Below are 20,330 nucleotides of genomic sequence, written 5' to 3'. Positions count from 1 at the left end.
AAAACATGACCACAGCTTTTTTTGAAAAAGTCGAGATAATCGCGATTTGAATTCCGCGGCAAAAAATACGAGGTGCAGTGCAACGCGAGTCGCTGTTGTTGTTCTCCTCGGTCGACTAGACTGTTCCGGATGCAATTCTTTGTTGCAAGTAAGTTTATTTGTTTGAGTTTGTATTCCATGTTGCGCTGAGTCGCCTAAAACTGATCGTCATCGATGTAGCGACAGAAGAGCCTAGTAGTAGTAATGTACTGCGGAGCGGAAGAAGACGACATCATCACACTCCATGCGCAGGATAAAATATTTTGAGGACTTGGGTCGGAAACAGAAGGAAGACGATGATGGCTACAGCGACGAGTCATTTGAGGGCGACAGTTTCATCGAGCGTAAAAAGAATTGATGCTGGTAGTCTCACGATCTGCAGTGACGAGGAATTCTACTCTGATGACAACCTGGCAAGCGATTGGCATCGACACTGACTTGGGAGGTGAGTCGGCCGATGATTTGGCCAGAATGGACACCGCTGCACATATCCGAGACAATGCCAGTATTGGTTGCAAGAGCAAAAACAATCAATGGACTCTGCTGCTCCCTCAACTTGCTCAAGTCGATAATTTGAGTACCCTTATGCGGAACATCGCTAGCATGAGCAGTATGCTGCGAAAGCAGTACTCTCTGGCGAGAGAGAAAACCGTATGCAGATGGGCTTTGGTGGGGGATATGAGTGCGACGTCTAGTATGTTGAGGAACTGGAAGACTGTGTGCAGCAGTGTATACTGTATATCTGAAAGTACAGGTGGAGTGTGATGGAGAGGACATGGAGTGCCAACTTCTTCGGACATCTACAGATGTTGACCGTGTTTTCGCTGGCGGTTCTCCAGTGGTGCTCCAAACAGGAGGTATTTCGGACACCCAGCTCAGCTGCCTATAGACAATTTGGATGTGGCTGAGTACCTGTCAGCTCATGCTATAAGACCCTGGACGGAGGAATTGACCCGGAAAGGATGAACCAAGGGGCATATCAATTGTGTGCAAATATGACAATCCCATTGCTGTACATATAAATTCGCCATTTCAGCAGTGCTGCATATAATACCATTGTAGCAACACTTAGACATGTCCGATCAATCCAAAACTTTCAGACAGCGAACATTAGGTGTGTTAGATAGTTTTTAAACAAAAACTGAAAATCGAATTTTTGGTCTGTGGTCATATTTTAGCGTGCTCTGGCTCAAATTATGTTGATCGTGTCAAAATGCCACGGTGCCAAGTCACCACTCAAAATGCGACAATTTCAATGACGCGGAGGAAGTAGTCTTTTAAAAAATCCTCTTCAAAAAGAGAAGGAGGAACCGTTGTGATTTCGGTTAAAGTGGAGAAGGGCAAAATGGTACGAGTTATGACTAACTGTCCAACAACATAACCAGATCAGATACAGTTAGTCATAACTCATACCATTGTCTCATTCTCAGTTTCATCCAAACTTACATTGGGTCGCCATCCTAGTTCAACGTTGTGGTTTCATCCACACTAGCACCTTTGTCTCTCACTCACAGCTCTGATTGTGTTGCCCAAAAATTGCCATTTCTTTCCTCCACTGCTTTTTCCGTGTTTATACTGTGTTACATCTTCATTTGGTGTTACATACACAATCCTTCTAATGAGATGGCAACGAAAACGTTTAGGGATACTGAGCCTCGGCCACAAGTGTTTGTGTAGAATGTTAGTTTAGGCAAAATAATAAATGAGCCACAATCAGCGAAAATGACCCTTTTAGAGGTTCCATAATTTTTCGAGAAAAGGTCGATTTGTGAAGTTCAACGGTTTTTGATCACGCTGCAAACAGTGTGACGAGCTTCTTGAACTCTTTGCGTGAAGTAATTTATTTTGAAGTTTGAAGTGGTGTCAAGTGTCGACTCGAGTGTTCCTTGATCTTGGTGCAATGGCTGCGGACGCCAGAGCACGCGTGACAGTCATTGTGTAGAGCTAGCTCAAGCCTGGTGGAGAGTGGATGCTGAAGTAGCCGCTGAAGTTCAGAGTGAGGATGAGACACTCTTTGGTTCTGACATCGACGTCGACAGCGAGGCGGAATGGCAGCTGTCATCTCCTGCTGCGATGCGGCTCAAGGTGACTGATGATTTGTCAGAGTCGGAAGATGAGGAGTCGTCTTCTGAGATAAATTCTGAGTGAGGCTAGTGACGGCAGCCAAATCGTGTCTTTGGAAAAAACGCCAACACCGGCCCAAGTCTGTCTGTAGGACACAAAGACGAGGAAGACCCTGACATTGCAATCACCTCTGACGGAGGGCTCATACCTGGGCAGCATGACGAAATGCGCCCACACGAAATGAGCAATATACATCATCTAGCAGCTGCATCCACTGATTCGAGCGGCTCGGAAAACCAACATCACTACACTGCAGCCGGAAGAGATGACAATGTGCTCTTTGATGCACTGAAATCGTCCAAGGGCCAGCGGGAATCGATATCACCAGAACACCACAGCAGATTCACTCTTGTCAAGAATAGACAGCCCAGGAAACAGAAGCCAACTCGTTTGCACTCCATGCCATGAGCCTGAAGCCTGGCTGGCGAACGTGAGTACTAGTCATCTTAATCTCTAGTGATGACATTAGCCTGACTATCTTAATGATTGTTATGCCTTCTTCCTGACTTAACGCCTCTGCAGCAGTGGTTGTTCCCCGCCCTTCTATTCCCTGACTTCGCCTTTACACGACCAATGCATTTGCACTGCTGTCCAAACTTGGTGAGCTTCCCAACGCAGTGAAGACCTCGAAGCCTGATGTTATTATCTTGACAGAGACCAAGCTCACTGCACACAAGGTTACCCAGGCGGAAGTCTCACTACCTGGATATGCCCCTCCCATTCGTCGAGACCGCACCGCTCATGGAGGAGGAGTTGCGGTCTGGATAGTCCTTATGCCGCTTCATCCATGACGTCATGCTTTATCTGAAAAATGAAGCCCGCTTGGGTGTTACTCTCCCGGTGTGGAGGAACTCAGCGTTTGTTTTTAGTGGCTAGGGTAGTTTGTTGTGAATTTTGACGTGGAGGTCGTGCTGTTGGTGCTTGGCGACTTGCAGAGATGCTTCATCATTACTGTGTACCTGGATGCACCCAGAACAGTAGCGGAAGCGTAGCTGGAGGGCCTGTGTCCTTTCACTCCTTTCCGAAAGATGAAAAAATGCATCGCGAGTGGATTGTGAAAATTCGCCGTGAAGAAGGCGAGGAATTTCGTGTTGTCAACTAGACCAAAGTCTCCTCAATACACTTCGAGGAGGAATGTTTCTCTACTGGAGCTCGCCGCCATCCTCAGGAGAAAACAGGCTACCTCCATAACGTGGAGGAACTTGAAGAAAAATGCTGTGCTGACTACTTTTTTCTGGAGCTCAACGCCGGCGAAAAGAAAGCCTCCTGCTGAACGAACCTCGCAGGCACCGCCAAAGCGAAGTTGTGCTGTTGCATCTGCTGCGTTTGGTGCTTGTGCGGATGGAGAGGAACCTGACACTACACAGGAGCAGCTGAGCCTGATACCCATGATCACGAGTGCTGCGAGTGTGTTCCATAGCTGAAGGCAAGCATGAATGTGCTCGTGACCGAAAATGCTATGCTCAAATTTTACAAGAAGACATTAGAAAATGCAGCAACAGAGGAGCATCGGTTCACCATTGATGACATCAAACACAGCGGCTCCCAAGTTCGGTACTACACTGGGTTCACTTCGTACCGTGTCTTCCTGGCATGCTATGATTTCCTTGCTCCGTCAGCTGAAGTTATGCGCATGTGGATGGGCAGTGAGACAACTCCTGACGATCAAGGGAGACAGGGAAATAAGCGTGGCCCCAAGCAGAAGCTGCCTGTTATTGACCAATTATTTCTGGTTATGGTGCGTCTTCGACTTGCACTTGGAGAATTGGATTTGTCTCATCGATTTGCCATTTCTCTGGCCAGTGTTTCTCCAATATTTGCCACATGGATCAACCTCATGTACTTCAAGTTTCAACAACTCCCAATCTGGCTCTCTCGGAAGAAAGTCGACAAATTGATGCCGCCATACTTCAAGCTGTTCTTTCCATCTACCCATATTGTTATTGATTGCACAGAGTTTGACATCAACACACCCTCTTTTGCCCGTCAGTTAGCATCCTGGTCTGCATATAAGAATCACAATACGGTGAACTTTGTTATTGGTATTGCACCACATGGCCACGTCACTTTTGTATCTGATGTGTTTGAAGGCACAGATAAGTCCATCACAGAGCAGTCTGGTCTTCTCTCCCTTCTTCAGCGTGGTGATTCAGTGATGGCTGATAAGGGATTATATATAAAGGACATGTTGGTCAGTGTGGGTGTACGTCTTAATATTCCCCCTTTCAAGGGTGGTGAGCGACAGATGCTGCCAGAGGATTTGCACAAAACGAAGAAAATAGCGGCTGTTTGTATCCACGTGGAAAGAAAAATGCACCGCATCAAACTATTCAAGATCCTGTCAGGTGAAATTGATGCAACGTTTTTTTGATTTATTACAACAAATAATAGTTGTATGTGCTATGCTCACCAATTTCGCGCCCCCTCTGTTTGCTTAACGGGTCTATTTCCGTTCGATCGTGCAGTTTTATTTTGCTGCTGTTGTTTTGGCTTCAATTGGTCAATTTCAGAATAGGAAACTTGCGGCGAATTGCTGTCATTCATTACAACAAACAATAGTTGTATGTGCTATGCTCACCAAATTCGAGCCCCTCCCCCCCCCCCCCCCTTGTTGCTTGACGGGTCCATTTCCCTTCGATCGTGCAGTTATATTTTGCTGCTGTTGTTCAAACCTTATCTGCCCTGACCAAGACCCAATAACATGTAACGTTACATGTACCTGTACGGTGTGCATGCTGCATTGGCACGCTGGTATTCTTTATTACGTACTATGTGCATGTGATGATGAGCTACACGCTGTATATAAAATAATGGAAATGGTAACCCTCCATCAAATTCAAATTTGCATCACAAGATCAAACGGGCAGAACCACCCGATAATAATTATTATTATTATCGTGATAACACATGTCAACAAATTAAGACATCATTTCAGATGCACTCCGCAAGAAGGGCTGGCAGTAAGTATTCGAAGTAGAACTTCTTGACTTTGGGCAGGCACTTCTCATTGAAATGTTTCTCCTTTGAGATTCGCTCAATGTGCAGTTCTGAAGGTGTCCAGACCACGAAATCAACCCAGTCAAAACCAGTTACAAGCATCTGGAACTGAACTTGATAGTAGTAGGTATAAGTCCTTTTCAGCCGGAGAGCGCCGTCACACTGCTTGAGGAAGAATGATGGCTTGGCGGTAGCGGCAGACAGTGGTAAATCCCTGCAGGAATAAGGACACTTCACTTCAACAAGACCTTTGCCAACCTTTGAATGCACGATTCTATCAGGTGAGGCTGCAAGGAAGGGCCACGTTTGAGAAACGACAAGACCCGACTGACACACTTCGATTTCGGAGCCTTCTTGCTGCTGCTGTTTGTGACAGTACTGGCCCAGGGCAGTAGACTCGTGTTTCTGTCCATATCGTGTAGCACGATTGCCCTTGAACGTTCCACTCAGTTTGGCTCGAATGGCAAGTGTGAAGTCTTCTGATCGCCTACATACAATCTTTTTGCAGAGACTTGCGGTCAGTCTCTTCCGACATTCAAAAAACGAGCGCTGACTCGATGCCTGTAATTTGGTCTCGGCTGGAATCTCACTAGCACCCGCAGCATCTATTACTACCTCTGCTGAGTACAGCTCGTCACGGCTTGAGTAGCACAATTGAGCAACATCAGACAAAGCAGGCACAGCAGTGTCCTCATCACTATCAGAGGATGAACTTTCATCTGACGATGATGATGATTCCGACATGCTGTCGTCGCTGGATGACTGCAGGGCTATCAGCCAAGTGGCACCACCGTACCACTTGACATTGCCAGTCTTGCCTGCTGCTACTGCATGGCCGTGAGATGCTTGCAGTTCTTTATGCAGCTTCTCTAGCTTCCCAGGCTCCACTAGGCGCTTGTTAGGAGGCACAGGGTTGAACAAGGCTTTGGGAGATCGTTGACGCTTTGAGCCAAAGGAAGGTCTGTGTAGTCGGACATCGATCATACATCTCGGTTCCTCCTTTCTTGAGCGCAGCCTGTTCCACCTGCAGAGCCGCTATGTCGGCGCACCCTCATCGTCTATATGCAGACCGAATCTTACGAACTCCTCCAATGCATAGAGCAGGGCAGCTACATGGTTACAACCTCCCAGCCCAGCCGTACAGGTGCACAGAGCAACCTTGACCATTCCATCATCAGGCAAACAGATTTTCACCTTGTACGGGTCTGTCCTACTCATGGACGGCAGAACGTGCTCTGTACATAGCAGGCACCGGCACTCTCTGCCATTTCACTGTTCTGCTCGTGGCCAGATTTGAAAAAATTGTACCCCTTTTCCATTCCTTGGAATGAGGAGAACAGCTCAGAGTTGGTCTAAAAGTTGTCCGATGCAGCAGCGAGGTTATTCCGCCCAGACGGTACTAACGAGTTCTCCATGAAATGCTTATATATCGCAGGGAATCCAACAGGAGGCAACTTCTTCAAAGATTGCCTCCAATTTGATTCAGGAAATCGAATTTCCGGATAGCCAGACGTCGTGATTTGCTGCCGTTTTCGCTCCACATTAGCATCTCCATCAGGGTCGTCAAGCTCACTTTCGAAGCCATTCTTGATGTAATCTTCCACTCTGTAGGATACATAGTGGAGAGAGAGAGACTGAGAGAGAGAGATAGAGAGAGAGAGAGAGAGAGAGAGAGAGAGAGAGAGAGAGAGAGAGAGAGAGAGAGAGAGAGAGAGAGAGAGAGGAGCGGGAGAGGGAGAGGGAGATGGAGAGAGAGAGAGAAGGCTTCAGAAACTTGGCACAGGATGCTGGGCAGAGTCCAGCAGAGAACACTAGACAAGTTCAAAAATTATGGGACTTACCTTTTCACCAATTCAGCTTTGCGTCCCTTGCGGCTTGCACCGCGACAAGCAAGCCAGCGCGTCAGCTCCTCAACTGTCAGGTCAGATGGTTTCCTCCCTTTCAAGGAAGATCCAGGAATCTCCGCCTCGACGAGTGTCAAAACACTTGCATTCGCCATCGCTCGAACAATGTCTTGATGCAAGATACTGAAATAATTCGAAAACAATCCTAGGAGCTCAAAAATCAACACCCAAGCGGGTCGCGGCCCCGTGCGTGACATCATTGGTATGACGCAACCGGCATAAGGACTATTAGGGACGGCATTGCTTTTCAGCACCTCCACGACATCGGCTGTAGTGATCACGAAAATGTGTGGGTATCTGTCTCCACGGCCCCCATGCGAAAACTGCCATTGGCGCTGTCTGCAGGCCAGGCTCCTGTCTGGGCACTGAAACCAAACTCTGGGAACACCTTGATGCAACTATTGACAGAGTTAGGCAGCATGGGTTGAAGATTACCATCGCTGGTGACTTCAATGTGCATAGTGGCTTTCTGGTAAGGAAGCCACAAAACTATTCCTGCAGGAGAATGTGCTGAGGAGAGGTGCGTGAGCCACGGCCTGGAACAAAATGTTACGATGAAGACCCGAGGGGACGATATACTGGATCTGATTATGTCTGACTATCTTTCTGACTTAATAGTCCGTTGCAAACCTCCCCTTGGCGCCTCGGATGTAACTCTGATAGCTGAATTTCCCACACAAGTGTCGGAGGAACCTCCCACGAAACGAGTAGTCTGGCGCTACAACCTAGCGGACTGGCCTCGACTTTCTCATTTTTATCGTCAATCTGACTAGACCACAGCCATCAGTCAATGTCCCAACTAATCATGTCATAATGTCACCGACATCATTTCACAAGGCATGAAGCAATTCATACCATCTCCTGACCTTGTAACCCGCCTGTCTGACTCTCCTTGGTGGAGTCCTGACTGTTCAGCACAGGTGAAGACAAAACAGGAAGCTTAGGACCGCTCCTGCGCGACTCCTCGTCCACAGATATGACTGGAGGCCCTGGTGGCGAGCAGGCGTTGCACTCACTATCTACGCCAGGCGCAGGCAATACACCTTGCCACGCCGAGGGACAACATTTCACGTGGGAGCATGTCTGATCGAGGTGGTGGTCCACGCTGAAGCAAGCAGGTGGTAGTGGGCGCAGCACAACCATACCAACTCTTGTTGACACTACCGGCATCCAGGTTGCGACCAACTCCCAGAAAGCAGAGCGCTTTGGCACATTCTTTTTGTCAAAGGGCAGCATCGGAGCAGATGACTTTCCAAACGATCTGCCATCAGACGATCTGCCACCTATAACACCTCGCACCGAGTCTCGGCTTACTACCGTCCACTTTCGAACAGATACCGTCAGAAGAGAGCCATGAAGATTGAACCCCATGAAAGCCACAGGGTGCTGAAGAATTGTGCCAACGAGCTCTGCTTGCCTGTCGCCCGGCTGTTCTCCTTGTGCTTTCAGTAGCAAATGCAACCGAGGCTGTGGAAGGTCGCCCGGGTTGTTCCGATTCACAAGAAGAAAGCTAGATCAGACCTGCGCAACTGTCACCCGGTGTGTCTCCTCAGCATTCTCTCCAAGACAATGGAAACAATTGGCAACCACTGTATCATGAACCTTTCTCTAAGCACTGTGTAATCTCCTCTCGGCAATATGGCTTCCGGAAGGGACTCGGTACATCAGATCTGTTAATGAAACTGCACAACGATTGGTCATCCACTGCGGCGAGCGGCGGCATGGTACATGTACTGGCCATCGACATCGCCGGGGCGTTCGACAAGGTTTCACATCGAGGGGTCCTCCATAAAACAGAGGCATGTGGCATCAGTGATTCGCTCCTTGGCTGGCTCTCAAACTACCTCTGGTGTCAGCACCTACATGCTGTAGCCGGAGGACCACAGTCCTGTGCTTTCTGGGGTCCCCCCAAGGCAGTATCCTTCGTCGAACCCTGCTTCGGGTTTACATATACGACTGTGAGGAAATAATACCGGATAGCACCTCTCTATGGTGTATACGCAGATGATACCACAGTCAACAAATGCATTGCGGCCACGTGTGACATCCCGGAGAGTGCGACCCAGCTTCAGCTTGCCGTGGACTCAATCGCCCGATGGGGTGCAGAGTGGAAAATAGCTTTCGAACCGACCAAGTCCCAGGAACTCACGATTGAATTTCACCGTCCGCCAACACCTCTTACCCACATACTGTTCAACGGTACCAGGGTGCCTGAAGTGGGCGAGATCAAGCTCCTCGGGGTTTTGTTCGACACAACACTGCGATTCTCGGTCCACATACGCCAGGTTGCCACCAGGGCCCTCCAACGCCTCCACTTTCTCCGGAAGATGGCGCCGCTTCTGACAGCACCTGGCCTTATTGCTGTGTACAATGGCTTCATATACTAACCATGGAGTACTGATGTCTAATCTGGAAGGGGGCTCCATTGGCCCGCCTGTACGCAGTACAACGCAGGCACTAAAGCTGATAAGCCCTGGAGTCTCCGTACCAAGCCAGGAGCACAGGCGCAGGGTGGCAGCCCTGAGCTTCCTGTACAAGCACTGCTTCCTCTCGCCGACGAGCCCCTTGAAAGCAATTATGCCCAAACCTCTCCAGCTGGAGGATGAAACCCCCAACACCCGTCTCTCCGCCCAACGACGCCAGTCACACGACTTTCCCTTGTGCCTGCCTTGCCGTTCCCGCTCAACCATGGCAAATGCTCTCCCTGCTTGCGTGCTGAGCGCATGAAACTCTCTACCTCGGAGAATCCTCACACAGCAGCCATACAAGGACGGGACGCTGCAGTTCAAGAAGATGGTCCACCTTCACCTGTTAACCAGCAACTGGATGCAAGCAAGTCTTGTAAGCCTGCTACATGAACTTGCTGAACCACAATCTCCCATGTACTCTCTTTCTCAATCTCCCCCCCCCCCCCCCCCGTCTCCCCCCGTCTCCTCCCGCTTCCCCTGTTCTTTATCTTTCCCTCAAACTTCCATTTATCTGGTGCGTCCAGAGCATGATGATGTCTAGACCAGTTGGTCGACGGAGCGACATTGTGAGCACCACATGGCTTTTAGTAAAGATATAAAAGGACTCAGTGTTCCTCCTCCCTCTGGGTCACCTTGTTTTAACCAGGTGCATTATCAACGAACTGTATTTACTGTGGACGACCGCTGGCGACAATAGCATACTGGTATGGCAGTTTGGTATCTTCGAAAACATTCTCGTTACACGGAATGCTGCTTATCCTTTTCATTACGCCAGCAGGGATAATCTTCAGGATTTTTGGTGGGTGGTTTGACTGCAAGTCCATATATGATGGGGTGCTATTCGGTTTGCGATAAGATTGGTAGGTACCCGGGTGAGTTCCGCATCATTCCCGGAGACGTGGCTCAGGATGGCGAAACCTTCATTGCTGCATAATCCGACGCGTTTTTCCTCAAGAAGAAGCCTCAGTTTACTTAGGATGTATTCACCCACCAACTCGCTCACTTTGGCGACAGCAAACGATCCCTTCTTTACTTCAAAAGCGTTATTGTTCTTTTTCTTTATCCAGGCTTCGCCGCAGTCAAAATGCAAGGAATAGACCGATCCCCTTATTATACTGGGTTCGAGCACGGGGGCAACCTCACTCGCGATCGAGCTAGTTTTTGAACGTGACAGCATCTTTGACAGTGTGTTTCAGGTTTGTTTTGGAATGTCTTCGGCTTAGCTCAAGTGGTTTGCGATGGCTTCGAGCGGTGCTGAGCCTCCTGCTGGTAGGAGCAGAGTCTCCGAGAGAGACATGGACTGTGATGCAGCTGCAGGATTTTTTCAAGGCGCGGGAGGGAACGATCTCGGGCCACAAACAGGAGTTACTCCAGAGGTGAGTTTTGTTGTTGTTGAAATATTCGAATCGCGAATCGTGTTGTGAGATGTATTTTGTGCCTAGGCTACAGCAGACCGTATTTCTTTCTCCTCGAGATCGGTGCTGAAGATAATAGTAACCTTTTTCTGGTCTGCCTTTTCCTCTCCAGAGCCATCTTCTATCAAGGTAACCGTGGTGCTGCCAAGTCACCAAGTCGCGATCGCGACCAGCAGCCCTGAAGTGGAAAAATCGATTTTCCAACGATCTGGTTGGACATCAGCCACTAAAGTACTTCTGATTGGCCTGTAGTGACAACAGCAGCCATCCTTGGACACCTTGCAAAGACAGGAAAAGCCACTGGTGGAAGCGACTGCTATGAGGTGACGATAGCAGTGGTGATCGCTGTTTTGTCCAGTCGAAGGGCTAGCCAACCCAGAGGAAGCATTAAAAAAACGATAAGCAGTGCGTGGTATTTGTTGAGCGTGAAGAGCTAGAGCTGTAGTAGAGGAGGACAGTGCAAACACATGGACGGAGTGGATGGTGTTTGAAGAACAGTGTCCTGTGTGCCGGCTGGACTGGTGGTGATGGTGGTTTTTGTCAGCATGGATTCGTGCTGCTTCTTGTGCTGGAACACTTCTCGCCCAGGTCAGGAAGGCAGATTGCGTGCTCCCTGGCCCTCAGTCGGCAATGGGGCATTTGTTCCAGGAACATTACCCCGGAGCCAGTGATGAGTCGTACCTTTGAAAAGTCGAAGCTTGCTGTTAATCGCACGCGTAGCGCAGTGGATTGCTCCCTCTTCGAAGCACGAGGGTCAAAGCTTGCCGCTGTCTGCAGCAAAGTGTGTGTGCGGTTCTTTCGAACCTATGAATATACCCCCCCCCCTCTCACTCTCTCTTAGGAAGACTGCATGTTGAGAGTGAACTATTTTCTAGTATATTTAATGTGAGACGGGCTGTTTACGCCCAAGATGAAGATACAGTTTTTTTCTGTTTCTATACGTTCCTGATAAAATACATTGTGACAGAGCTTCCGATCATACTCCGCTGTACTACATCCTCAACCCGCCACCACCATGCGCTCTTGGCCGAACTAATGCACGAAGCATAAACACACCAGCACAGCAAGGACACTTCTGTTGACAGATATTGTTTACGCCCCTAGACAGCTGTTTCGTTTCTTCCAGCTCATCGTTAGAGGAGGATAGTAGCGGGATACTAATGATGATAATGTAAGATGATAGACGGTTTATGGTCGGATATTGATGATTGGAGATCTAAGAAAGCAATGACCGTGATTGCGAAATGGATAATAATATCATGATTATATGCCAGTCTGGTAATGCGTTGTACTGGTGAACAGCATTGAAATCATCACTGCATTCGATGCAAATATTGAAAGAGTAAGAGAACCTGGTTGATTTGGTTGCATCTGCGACTGGCTACCGGGTGTTGTGATCAGCAATGTTACCATGAGAGAAAATAAGAGCGCAAGGATCTGTTGGGTCTAGTTGTGCCGTGCCGGTGCGAGAACCCTAAGTGCATGGCAAAATAGAACTGTTTCATCCACAATGCAGAATGTCTTGCGGTACATGGCATTGATGACTGAACATCTCGCCAGCTCGCCCAAATGGGGATCATGTCCAAACGGAGGAACAAGACATGTTTCCAGCTCAGCTAGTTATATACCGTGAAACTGATGATTAACTTGTGCCACGCATGCCAGCTTCTGTTCCATTCGGCCCAGGCTTAGACACGTCAATGCCAATAGCAGCTGAGCCTCCATTACATGCTCATTGGCGATTTACGGCCGCCTCCAACTGTATCCGCCGTCCCTCAGCTTCCGTCTTCGCAGATCTGGCGTGGCGCAGTACATTTTCTCGGCTAGGCTCAAAGAAGTCCCACAGAGCGGTCTAAACACCTGAAAGCAAACCAGTCAGAAACTGGAGCGGCTCAGAGTCTTTCTTTATGTTATTGTACGTAAGCTGTTTTTCGGCTTTCTTCACCCCAGTCCTCACATCGTCCAACTGCTCCACGAGACTCTGTACACGAGCTCTACTTGCTGCCAGCTCCTGATGCAGATGCTGCACTTCCATTACAGGACCAAACTGCACTAAGCCAGGTTCCTTTCCATATCAAAGTACCGTTGCCTCTCAGCAAAATACTGGTTTGGGAGCATGGGGAGCTCGTGATGCAGACGCTGCACTTCCATGACCGAACTGCACTAGGCTCAGCAAATACTGTTTTGCGAGCATGGGGAGCAGGGCGTCCAGACTCCACTCTCTTGCGAAAAGCAAACCTGGTATCGTAGGACAGCTGTTTGGGTTCCTGGACTCATCCTGCCCTTGTAGAGCTGGGCAAAACGATTTCGATTTCGGGATCGAAATGATCGCTGCAACTCAAATATTCAGAGTGACCCTAAAACTACGTCCTTCCTCACGGGGCATAGCCTGGATCCGCTTGCTCCAGGCCGCTGTGGCTCCACACGAGGAAAGGAGTGAAATGACTTGTTTGCTTCGTCCTCCTGTTCTGACAGTGAGGAACGCAGCAATGATCCTGAGAAGGCATCCTGAAGTCGTAAAAAGGAAGACGTCTAAACTAAAACAAAACAGCTCAAATCAAAAGTCCTTGTGACATTTTTGTAGACAGGCTTGCACTGCATGTAGATTTCGCGTGCTCTGCACTTCGCATGCGAGAAGTCACGCACAGCCGAGATGAGGTTGGTCGCGTGTGTGCAGCAGGATCCCACGCGACTGCGGAGTTGCCCCCTTGCTCGAACCCAGACAATAATAAGGGGATCGGTCTATTCTTGGCCTGCAGCATTATGTCACAATCTCTCTGGGTAATTTTGACATACAACCTGGCATAAGATGATGCCTCTAGTAAGAGCTTTCTGGTGATTGATGGATAAAAATTGGCTAAAGGGAACACCAGAAATTCTTTGGCTTCTCCTTGAAGTAGCGGAGCCAGTTAATGACCGATTTTCTGTGGTGCCACAAGTTGTGGCTCACGGTACTGCGTAGCATGCCAAGGATCCCATCTAAAACTGCCTGGCTGACCATGCCTATTTTACATGTCGAGGGAGGTTTTAGCTGGCAGTGGAGGAAATCATTGAACCCGGTCTTGTCGTCTTTCCATGTTACAAAAAAAAAACACTGCGTCTTAGCAAGTAACCAATCTAATATCATCTAAGCCAAGCTCTGTAGCGGTCTTCATAGCTTTGGCATTGATGTCGCTGTAGGCGTCATCTGAAAAACACGGGTATTTCTTGGTGATATTCTTGCGCAGTAGGGTCTGGTACTTTTCGGTAAGCATACAGTACAGGTTGCGCAACTCATTGCCTGAAACTACAACGTGCATTAAATGAAAATTGATAAAATTATTTGCCCCCCATTCGGTGCGATACTGGATAGCTTTGTCTGCTCCAGAGCCGGGTCAGCCGAGTCAGCGACCCGGTTTGGGTATACTTGAACCCGTTTGGAAAAAGAACACGGGGTCACCTGTGACCGGGTTGGGAATATACATCAGAGAGTCCTAAATAGTTACAACTCCGTAATGCAGTAGCCACACTTGGACGGACTCGGCGCTGGCCCGGTTGCATGGGTTGTGCCAAGTACAAGTGGGCCTCATTGGCTTGAAATCCAAGTGAAGACAGGTGCACTCACAGCTCTCAAATGTGCCGCAGTTCTTGAAAGTCAATGACATATGCATACTTACATAGTATGGCAAATTAATCCGTGCTTTAGCATTGCACAATATCTCAGCACACTCAGTAAAGCCTTCCTCGCAGGCTAGGTGGAGAGGTGTACGGCCCAGCTAAAGCACACAGACAGTCACCAACAGGACTATTCATTAGTTGAAGGTGCTGAAAAGGGAAAATTGACTGCCACTACCAGGATTCGAAGAATGTAGACCTGTGATGTTAAAAACACGGAGGTATGGTACAGTTGTCATCTCAGGAGAGACGTTTCAATAATATATTCAGCCTAAAAAACTCACACTTCCTCTTACACTACCCAGGCTGGGGGGGGGGGGGGAGGAGGGGAGGGGGAGGGTGGGAGGGGTTTCTGCTCCCACTATAGGCACACTCTTCGATGAGCTCAATCCCAAACTACTGCTAGTACTTGACAAACCGAAAGTATCAGACGCACATTGGTTGAGTGAGTTGAAAAGGGGATAAAAGGATTTCTAGAGATCCTTAGCAAAAGGAGTGTAACATTAAAATTAACTTTCATGGCACTCACTCCCAGCCGTGAAAAATGATGTTAAAATATTTGCATTCTCTCTTTGTAAAGTAGAAGAAGAAAACATATGGGAACGAGTTATGAAGCAACTGTCCACGACTGTAACAAGATGATAAGTAGGGCTGAAACGGTTACACATTTGTGCCTAACGGTTAACTGTTAGCCTAACGGTCGGTTAACAGTTATAACCTGTAAGACTGAGAAAAAGAAACTTTATTGTTTTTGACGTCATTTTATGCCTTTCTCAAGAATGTTCATGATGATGTACAAAATACTCAAAACATTAATGACTAGTACAGTAGTAACATAAGTTGGGTAGCTATAAAGTGGAAATATTGTAGACCAGGTCGAACTGACATGTCACTCAGTTATCTGAAAGTGACTGCCAACACACTGTTAAAGATAGTTTCGATTTCGTAGAGAAGCTACGGGCCCGACCTGTTCCAACTCACTCACATATGTGTTCGTTCGATGTAGTGAGTTTGTTCGCAAACGTACCGCTGGAGGAGACAATTGATATTTGCGCGGATGTGTTGTACCGTGTTGACGAAGTTGACACTCCGTGGCTACCTGAATGTGCTTTTCGACGTTTGATGTTGTTAGTCACAACTGGCGTCGAGTTTTCGTTCAATGACGTGATGTATAAGCAGATAGATGGAGTAGCCATGGGCTCTCCGTTGGGTCCCGTGTTAGCTAATGTCTTTGTCGGTTACTGTGAGTGTAAGATTGATGCGTCTCTATGGCCGAGTCTGTATTTCCGTTTCGTTGATGACTCGTTCACATACTTTGATTCCATAGAAGACAGCGAGGTCTTTCTTGGTGCTCTCAACACCCTTCACCCTTCCCTCCGCTTCACATGTGAGCACGAGCAGTCAAGCAAGTTATCCTTCCTCGACGTACTTGTTGAGAAAACCGAATTTGGTAGCGTAGCATCGGTGTATCGTAAACCGACATTCACCGGACAATACATTTCCTATGACTCGTACTGTTCATCTAATTATAAAGTCAACTTAGTAAAGAATCTCGTGGATCGCGTCAAACGGATCTGTTCACCTTGTAAACTCAGTGGTGAGCTCGAATTTCTCCATTCAGTTTTCACCAAAAACGGATACCCAGGCGACATGTTGGCAAAACTATTGTCTACAGCCCCCACGCCGAAACATGAATTGATAGGGCCTGCTCGTTGTCCTGTCTTTTTGTGCTTACCATGGAAGGGCAAGAAGTCTGACAATGTGAGTCGTGAAGTTCGTGCGATCATCAAATAAACCTACTATGCGGTACACTTCATACCCGTCTACACAACGATGCGTTCGTTCACGGTGTTGAAGGACGTCCTACCAACCCATCATTTAAGTCATGTAATCTACAACTTTGAATGCCGGAATTGTGCTAGCCGGTATGTTGGTAGGACTGTTCAGCACCTGAGCGAACGCATCAAGCAACACACTCCTTTACACATTATCCCACGTAGCGCACAACTGGAGCGTCCCACGCGGGGAAGACCCCGTAAACAACCACTACCTCCGCCAACACAGGACCTAGCGTCTCACTCGACAAGTCCACCATTGGCTCCCGTGGCCATGACCAAGTCACTCCCTCCACCAGCGGAGGTGGATGTGGCTTTGGCGACGCCACGTGTGTTGCATGCAGACACGTTTGCATCAGCATCGCTTGCTGCATCACCGGCAGAGACGACAACAATACCTACCTCAATATCAACGAGACCCAGAAGAACAACTGCTAATTACACCATGACCTATTTCAGTACGGAAGTACCGAGCCAACGGAATACACAACAGGAACGTGAGACGAGGGATGGGAGGAGACGGGACCTGATTGCTCCGAGGCAGGAAGTCGTTGAGGAGGATTCGGCCAGTGAGTCCAGTGATTCCGGTGAGTGTGAGAGCGAGACTGATCGTGTGAGTAAGAGTGGGTGCGAGCGTGTGTTTTCTAGTAGGAAGTCATCAGTGTATAAGCATCTTGCATCTCGTCCTGATTGCTGTAAGGTTTATTCTGATTCTTCTTTTTCTGTTTTGTGCCGTGCTCGTCATGGTTATAAGTTGCAGTTGAGTGTGTTAGAAGCCGTTTGTCAACGTCTTCATAAGCCTAATCTGTGTGTCCAAAAGGACAGCATTATTCGTTTGAAATTGTTTTAGTAGCAACTTGTTCTGTCTGTTTGGCTCTGGTTGGCCATGGTGTCATATCTTGTGTCACAGTATACTAGTAGTCCTTACAAGTTCGTTAAGTGCTTTCGCAGTTTTTTCTGTTATTACCTTAGTGCTAGGATTTCATATTCATTTTCATAGGTGTTGTTTCTTCTCACTCCATTTCTCTTTATTAGTATCTTTCTGGATTGTTTTTCATTAGTACAACGTAGCTTCCTGAGGAGTGTTGTGCGAAAACTAGTTCGAAGTACAATTTTTTGTTCATCATTTCTTCCATATCACATTTTTTCTTTCTTCCATGTTCTTCACTGCCTTCGTATACACTCGTTTTTTTGAATACAATAAAAGCCTTTGTGAAGGAATTTTAATCCTTTGCACATTGATTACCAGCACAGCCTGAAGCATAATTAGAAATTTCAGCACAATATTCACCTTAAATCTGAGGTCATAACTTTAGATTCCTTCACTCGATTTTCAAAATTTTGTGCTCTTTGGAAAGCTCCTGGTGAGAACAACGCGATGATACCAGGTTCTATGGAGCAACCTCCACATATCAGGCGCAGGAACAGAGCAAAGTCGTCCTCAAGCCTGGTATGCAAGTAAATTCGTCCCACCGACGCCATTTCACTCTCATCCATCGCAGAATGCACACATACTACGGAGCATCAGCAAATCAAATTTCGGTTCCATTACGGACGTGCCAAATTAAAAGACTGTGCGTAAATTCGAATGAAAAAGAGGTTCAGCATGTAGCAGCAATTTTTGACTCCGCCACTCGAGTAAGTACTTCAGTCTGTAGTTCTTCTCGAGCTTGAGAAGTAAACATTTTGAGATGCGCCGTGGTTGTTGCATTATAGAAAGAGTACGTAAGCTTTGAATGGCAGGATAGCAAGTCGATTGGTTGGATTCGCTTCTCCTCCTGGCTGAAGATCACCGGGATAGAACAGAGTTGCTGGTGTTGCTCGAGGCCGTTGTACCGCTCCATCATGTACTAGTAACGTTACTGTAGCTCCGTGCAAGACCACTGCTCCATGTACTAGTGTATGGAGTGCATGAGCAACATTCAAAACTACTGTTCTGTTTGCAGGCCTTTTCAGGCAAAAGAAGCCCTAGTTTCGACTCTTTGAGTGCCTGTAGTGACGATTCTCGAATTTCACTCGAAAATTCAATTTGCTGGTGCTCCAAATTATTTTTCAGACAATAAACTTCAAGCCTCTACGTTACTGTGCCATATCTCAATCGCTCCAAAGGCACGCAAAAAAGGATTTTTCCCTGAGGATAGGTGCGTTAGCCACGGCCTGGAGCAACATGGTACGATGAAGACCCGAGGGGACAATACCCTGGATCTGATTATGTCTGACTATCTTTCTGATGTAACAGTCAGTTGCAAACATCCCCTTGGCGCCTCGGATGTAACTCTGATGGCTGAATTCCCCACAAAAGTGTCGGAGAAATGTCCCACGAAACGAGTATTCTGGCCCTACAACCTAGCGGACTGGTCTCGACTTTCTCATTTTTATCGTCAATCTGACGAGACCGCAGCCATTACTCAATGTCCCAACAAATCATTTCATAATGTCCCTGTCATCATTTCGCAAGGCATGAAGCATTTCATACCAAATCGTGACCTTGTAACCCGCCCGTCTGACCCTCCTTGGTGGACTCCTGACTGTTCAGCACAGGCGAAGGCAAAACAGGAAGCTTAGGACCGCTCCTGCGCGACTCCTCGTCCACAGCTACGACTGGGGGCCCTTGAGGCGACCAGGCATTGCACTCACTATCTGCGCCAGGCGCAGGCAATACGCCTTGCCACGCCGAGGGACAAACTTTCACGTGGGAGCATGTCTGATCAAGAGTGGTGGTACACGTTGAAGCAAGCAGGTGGTAGTGGGCGCAGCACAACCAAACCAACTCTTGTTGACACTAACGGCGTCCGGGTCACGGCCAACTCCCAGGAAGCAGAGCACTTTGGCACGTTCTTTTCATCAAAGTGCAGCTTAGGAGCAGATGACTTTCCAAACGATCTGCTATCAGACGATCTGCCACCTATAACACCTCGTACCGAGTCTCGGCTTACTACCGTCCACTTTCGAACGGATACTGTCAGAAGAGAGCTCAGAAGACTGAATCCCATGAAAGCCACAGGGTGCTGAAGAAATGTGCCAACGAGCTCTGCTTGCCTGCCGCCCGGCTGTTCTCCTTGTGTTTTCGGCAGCAAGTGCAACAGAGGCTGTAGAAGGTCGCCCGGGTTGTTTCGATTCAAAGGAAGAAAGCTAGATCAGACCTGCGCAACTGGCGCCCGGTGTCTCTCCTCTGCAACTCTCCAAGACAGTAGAAACAATTGGCAACCACTGTTTTCTCTAAGCACGGTGTATCCTCTACTCCGCAATATGGCTTCCGGAAGGGACTGGGTACATCAGATCTGTTAATGAAGCTGCACAACGACTGGTCATTCACTGCGGCGCGCGGCGGCATGGTACATGCACTGGCCATCGACATTGCCGAGGCGTTCGACAAGGTTTCACATCGAGGTGTCCTCCATAAACAGAGGCATGCGGCATCAGTGATCCTTGGCTGACTCTCAAACTACCTGCTGCCGGCAACTACGTTCTGTTGTCGGAGTACAATAGTCATTGGAATATCCTGTGGATTCTGGGGTCCCCAGGGCAGTATCCAGGGTCCAAGCCTGTTTCTGGTTTACATAAACGACTGTGAGGAAGTAATACCGGATAGCACCTCTCTAGGTGTATATGCAGATAATACCACAGTCCACCAATGCATTGCGGCCACGTGTGACATCCCGGAGAGTGCGACCTAGCTTCAGCTTGCCTTGGACTCCATCGCTCGATGGGGTGCTGAGTGGAAAATGGCTTTCGAACCGACCAAGTCCCAGGCACTCACGATTGACTTTCACCGTCCGGCAACACCTCTTCCCCACATACTGTTTAACAGTACCAGGGTGCTTGAAATGGGTGAGATCAAGCTCCACAGGGTTTTGTTCGACACAACACTGCGATTCTCGGCCCACATCCGGC

The 20,330-nt window shown here is 48.2% G+C and overlaps 1 protein-coding gene across 1 annotated transcript in view; it reads right to left on the bottom strand.

The window, feature by feature from the left end:
• LOC135820953 (death-associated protein kinase dapk-1-like) overlaps positions 1-14,696 on the bottom strand; it is a 311,375-nt gene extending 296,679 nt beyond the window's left edge. The window contains exon 1 of the mRNA XM_065334015.1: positions 14,604-14,696. The gene's annotated coding sequence lies outside the window, so the exon portion shown is untranslated. The remainder of the gene's footprint in view (positions 1-14,603) is intronic.
• Between the last annotated feature and the right edge of the window lie 5,634 nt (positions 14,697-20,330).

This window comes from Sycon ciliatum, chromosome 7 (assembly GCF_964019385.1).
Source record: "Sycon ciliatum chromosome 7, ocSycCili1.1, whole genome shotgun sequence".
Lineage (NCBI taxonomy): Eukaryota > Metazoa > Porifera > Calcarea > Leucosolenida > Sycettidae > Sycon > Sycon ciliatum.
Note: the sequence above shows the minus strand (reverse complement) of the source record. Positions and strands in the feature narration are given on the sequence as shown.